The following is a 6,191-nucleotide window of genomic DNA, read 5'->3' as shown; positions in this document are numbered from 1 at the left end:
TGTGGAGGCTAGGACTTCTAGTACTATGTTGAACAACAGTGGTGAGATAGACATCCTTGTCATGTTCTTGACCATAGGAAAAAACCTGTTAAGAATGATACTCGTTGTGGGCTTTTCATAGATGGTTTTTATGATATAGAGGTATGTTCCCTCTATCCCTACACTGTGAAGAGTTTTAATCAAGAAAAGATGCTGTACTTTGTCAAATGCTTTTCCTGCTTCAATTGAGAGGATCATATGATTCTTGTCCTTTCTTTTATTAATGTAGTGTATCACACTGATTTGAGGATGCTGAGCCACGCTTGCAGTCCAGGAATAAATCCCACTTGGTTGTGGTGAATAATCCTTTTAATGTACTGTTGGATCCTATTGGCTAGTATCTTAGTGAGAATTTCTGCATCCATGTTATCAGGGATATTGGCCTGCAATTCTCCTTTTTGGTGGGATGTTTGTCTGGTTTTAAAATCAAGGTAATGCTGGCCTCATAGAAAAAATTTGGAAGTTTTCCTTTCTATTTCTTGAAACAGCTTCAGAAAAAGTTATTAATTCACCTTTAAATGTTTGGTAGAATTCCCCTAGGAGGCCATCTAGCCATGGACTCTTGTTTGTAGGGAGATTTTTGATGACTGCTTCAATTTCCTTCCTGGTTATGGGTCTATTCAGGTTTTCTATTTCTTCCTGTTTCAGTTTTGGTCATTTATGTTTCTAGGAATGCATCCATTTCTTCCAGATTGCCTCATTTATTGGCATATAGTTGCTTGTAATATGTTCTTATAATTGTTTGTATTTCTTTGGTGTTGGTTGTGATCTCTCATTCATGATTTTCTTAATTTGGGTCCTTTCTCTTTTCTTTTTGGTAAGTCTGGTCAGGGATTTATTGATCTTATTAATTCCTTCAAGGAACCAGCTCCTAGTTTCACTGATCTGTTCTACTGTTCTTTTGGTTTCTATTTCATTGATTTCTGTTCTAATCTTTATTAATTCTCCTCTCCTACTGGGTTTAGGCTTTATTTGCTGTTCTTTCTCCAGCTCCTTTAGGTGTAATATAAGGTTGTGTATTTGAGACTTTTCTAGTTTCTTGAGAACAGCTTGTAGTGCTATATACATCCCTCTTAGAACCGCCTTTACTGTATCCCAAAGGTTTTGAAAAGTTGTGTTCTCATTTTCATTTGTTTCCATGAACTTTTCAAATTCTTCTTTAATTTCTGGTTGACCCATTCATTCTTTAGTAGGATGCTCTTTAGTCTCCATGTATTTGAGTTCTTTCCAAATTTCCTCTTGTGATTGAGTTCAAGTTTCAAAGCACTGTGGTCTGAAAATATGCAGGGAGTGATTCCAATCTTTTGGTACCAGTTGAGACCTGATTTGTGACCCAGTATGTGATCTATTCTGGAGAATGTTCCATGTGCATTTGAGATGAACGTGTATTCTGTTGCTTTAGGATGGAATGCTCTCAATATATCTGTGAAGCCCATCAGGTCCAGTGTGTCATTCAAAGCCCTTGTTCCCTAACTGATCTTCTGCTTAGATGATCTGTCCATTGAGTCAAGTGGGGTGCTAAAGTTCCCTACTATTATTGTATTATTATCAATGTGTTTCCTTAATTTTGTTATCAATTTGTTTGTAAAATTGGTTGCTCCCCTGTTAGGGGCATAAACATTTACAATTGTTAGATCTTCTTGTTGGATAGACCCTTTAATTATGATATAATATACATCCTCATCTCTTATTACAGTCTTTGGTTTAATATCTAAATAAGAATTGCTTCCTCAGCTTTCTTTTGATGTCCACTAGCATCATAAATGGTTTTCCATCCCCTCACTTTCAATCTGGAGGTGTCTTCAGGTCTAAAACGAGTCTCTTGCAGACATCATATCAATGGGTCTTGCTTTTTTATCCAATCTAATACCCTGTGTCTTTGGATTGGGGCATTTAGCCCATTTACATTCAGAGTAATTAAAGATATGAATTTAGTGCCATTGCATTACCTGTAAAGTCACGGCTTCTTTCTATTGTCTCTGTTCCTTTCTGGTCTATGTTACTTGTGGGCTCTCTCTTTGCTTAAAGGATCCCCTTTAATACTTCTTGCAGGGCTGGCTTAGTGATCACAAATTCTTTTAGTTTCTGTTTGTCCTGGAAGCTCTTTGTCTCTCCTTCTATTCTGAATGATACCCTTGCTGGATAAAGTATTCTTGGCTGCATATTTTTCTCATTTAGCACCCTGAATATATTATGCCAGTCCTTTCTGGCCCGCCAGATCTCTGTGGATAGGTTTGTTGCCCGTCTAACATTTCTGCCTTGTAGGTTAAGGACCTCTTGTCCTGAGCTGCTTTCAGGATTTTCTCTTTGTCTCTGAAATTTGCAAGCTTCACTATTATATGTCAAGGTGTTGACCTATATTTATTGATTTTTGAAGTGGGGTCTCTGTGTCTCCTGGGCTTGAATGCCTGTTTCCTTCCCCAGATTAGGGAAGTTCTCAGCTATAATTCACTCAAATATACCTTATGCCTCTCTCTCTTTTTCTTCTGGGATTCCAATTATTCTAATATCGTTTCACTTTATGGTATCACTTATCACTTGAATTCTCCCCTAGTGATCCAGTAGTTTTTTATCTCTCTTTCTTCAGCTTCTTTATTCTCAAACATTTTGTCTTCTGTATCATTAATTCTCTCTTCTGCCTCATTTATTCTTGCAGATAGAAACTCCATTTTTTTATTGCATCTCATTAATAGCCTTTTTTATTTTGACTTGATTAGATTTTAGTTATTTAATTTCTCCAGAAAAGGATTCTCTAGCATCTTCTGTGTTTTTATCAAGCCCAGCTAGTATCTTTATAATCATTATTCTGAACTCTAGTTTTGACATGTTATTTATATCCATACTAATTAGGTCCCTGGCAGTCAGTACTGCCTCTTGTTCTGTTTTTTGTGGTGAGTTTTTCCATGTTGTCATTCACTCATAGTTCTGAAGGCTAGTAAGCCCAAGATCAAGGAGCTGGCATATTTGGTATCTGGTGAGGGTCTACTTCCTGGGTCACAGATGCCTGTCTTCTCATTTTGTCCTCACATGACAGAAGGTGTGTTTAACTTTTTAAAAATGCAGTGATTCTACTAGAAAGTATGCCCTAGCAGCATTCCAGACCATATAGCTTATAATATTAATCCTATGTTCCAAGAAATGAAAGGGGAGGAAGGGAGAAGATTTTTTAAAAAATGTTTTCTTTCCTTAGCCCACTGGATGATTTATATTTCACTTGAATTCTAAATTTTCTACAAAGAATATATTTTAATTCTGTAATAATAAAAAATTATAATAGCATTAAATTTTTTACACAAGTTGCATATTTAATGAGATCTTATCTCCTGAAAGGATGTTTTCCACTCTTTGTATTTCCTTAGTCATAATTTTTACTGCTGTAAATAACATGCAGTAGTAAACACAGGCATAGTGATAGATTTTGCAATTGCTATTTACAACAAAGAGAAATAAATGAAATTTTTATAACTAGGGGAATAGAATCAGGAAAAGCAATATAAACAAAGGAAATTAACATGATAGAAAAATAATATCTTGGATTTAAAATGAAGTTTAAAAGTCATTTACTGATTCTAATTATTTACTCTCTATGACACCCCGACATATAGTGACATATAGTCATTTAAGTTCTGATTGAATGCTTTCAGTAACACGGCATTCACTATTATTTACATTGGTATAACTTACACTACCACTATCTATCTATTACCAGTCATTTCTTGGGTTGTGACAAGTTTTTGCTTTACGATCTTGACTCTTCAATCTCATAGTCTGAATTTGCAAATCCCTTCCCAATATGGGTCTGATGAAAAGGATGCAGATGCATGATGTTTTTTCTAAAAGTTTCACATTAGTTATTTTTGCTCAAAAGATAAAAATTTCTACCTGTGACCCTAATATAGCATTTAAACCCCCATATTTTCAATGTTAGGTGCTATTCTAATATTTCCTACTCATTCATTGCCATGTAATTTTCTTCTTATATGAAGAACCTGTTTTCTTTCTATGTCTCTTGCAAGTTCTGTCTCTACCACACCTACTTTTTTTCCCCCCAAGAGTTCAGCTTTTTATTAAACAGGTTACAGAAGAAGTGTGATCAAAGAGACCAAAGCCCATGTCATCATCAGATTTCTCAAATTCTTCTTTGTTTCCACTTCCTTCTCAGCTGGGGCAGCAGTAGTGGAGGGAACGGGACCTCCTGCTGGTGCAGCACCAGCTACCAGGACAGATCCACGAGCCCCAACATTGCAGATGAGGCTCCCAATGTTGACATTGTCCAGGGACTTTTCAGACAAGCTCAGTCAGAAAGGGTCAACATTTACACCAGGTGATTTAATGAGGGCATTCATCTTATCTCCCCTGACCTGCATGCATCACCTCATCATCATGCAGGATGAAGGTCAAGTAGATGCAGGTGAGCTCTGAGAAGGAGGCCATTGTACAGGCAGGTGCTGGGCTGGTGCTGCTGGCATTGGATGCTGGTATAGGATGAAGTGAGGGCCTAATTCCATCATGACCTTAGCTTCGTTAGAAGGACCAAGTACCTTAGCAGCAGCTGAAATAAGTCTGTCTCCATTTCAAAAGTTGACTTTCTTAATTCTCTAAGTTATTTGTCTTTGTGCCATTTTTTTATTCTCCTCAATGACTTTAGTTTCAACTTCTTTTATTCTGTTATTGTGTAGCTGTATCACGAAGCAGGACAAAAGTACTTATTTTAATTTTTTCTTTCTACAGAATTCTGAATTATTCAGATAGCCCTTATGTTACCAAGTTAGTTCTATTATGTTTCATCTACTCTTAAAACGTAGTTGGAAGGTTTCAAGTCTTATACATATTTATATCACCTAGTGCTTAACAGAGAGCCTTCTAACCGTAAGGTCTGTCTCTACATAGGGTATGCAGGGAAGCATACTATATCCATAATAATCAGAAATACATATATTTGATAATCAGAAATTTACACTGAATCTAGCAGGTTAGAACTTTTATTTTCTTGAACCTTTAAAAATCCTCACTATAAGCAAGACTATCACTCCTGCTGTTGTTTTTTTCATCAGATAACTCTTGAACTAGTTAATTCTTCCAGAATTGAGCCTTTTGCTGCTGCTGCTGCTCATTTCTTGGGACTATTGAAAAAGTGTTGAACAAAGCAGCAAGTATTTTAGGAAAGAAAAGAATGTTAAGTGAAAGAGTGACTATAAAACTATGGTAAAGATAAGGAAATCTGAGTCATAGTCATACAGCAGAGTACAGGATTGATCTTCTTGCCAAACTAATGCTCTGTACATCTTGTGCAATTACATTTCTTTCATATAAATAGGATCATTTTTGGTATATGCCAAGAAGGATGCTAATCTATGCTTTCTCTTATAATGGTGTATTTGCTCCTAAAAGACAAATACAAAATTACTTATCTTCATTTTTCATGCATCATCACACAAATATAGGCACTCTGTCTGGCTTTAATTAGTAATTCAGATAAAATACAAGTTGAGCCTAAAGAATCTTTTGGATTTTCTGTGTAGCTGATTTGTCATTTATGATACAAACTCCAAAAGTCACCCATGACTTCTCTTGATGGATTTTATCACAGTTTTGGAAGAATAGAGCATTCATCTGCTCTAATTAAAGATTTTAAACTCAGCCTTTTCCAAACAGCAAATATTTAAAATTTCAAATAGCCACAAAATGTAAATTTTGGTTAGGTAAGTCTCCTTCCTTTGAAACAAATTAGTGAGTAAAAAAGATACCTAAATGAATATTACATAGCAAATAAAAAAATGCATAAACTTGGAAAATGCATTAATGGCACTGCTTGTATAATTGACATAAAGACAAAGTATATAGGACAGTATATAGTTTTTGAAGTCACACAATCTGATTCAAACTCTAGGTCTCTCATTTTCTAGATGTGTGATCACATGCAACTTATCTAGTCTCTGCTTCTTTCTTCTTGTGTCTAAAATGGGGATGATAATATCTATTTTTTTAGCACTGTAAAAAGGAACACGAATATGAAATACTTAGCTTACTGCCTGACATATACCATCTTATCATTATTATTAGTGTCAAACATGGTTTCTCTCCAATTCAACTTTTATTGTAAGTTCTAGCCAGAGCATGTGGGGAAGTAAACAAACAAAGAAATTCAAATT

The 6,191-nt window shown here is 35.5% G+C and overlaps 1 pseudogene; it reads right to left on the bottom strand.

Annotated features, from left to right (window-relative positions):
* Window positions 1-4,095: 4,095 nt before the first annotated feature.
* Window positions 4,096-4,473, bottom strand: LOC123800597 (large ribosomal subunit protein P1-like; annotated as a pseudogene).
* Between the last annotated feature and the right edge of the window lie 1,718 nt (window positions 4,474-6,191).

Source organism: Ursus americanus, chromosome 26, assembly GCF_024610735.1.
Source record: "Ursus americanus isolate L20-20 chromosome 26, mUrsAme1.1.p, whole genome shotgun sequence".
Taxonomy (NCBI): domain Eukaryota; kingdom Metazoa; phylum Chordata; class Mammalia; order Carnivora; family Ursidae; genus Ursus; species Ursus americanus.
Note: the sequence above shows the minus strand (reverse complement) of the source record. Positions and strands in the feature narration are given on the sequence as shown.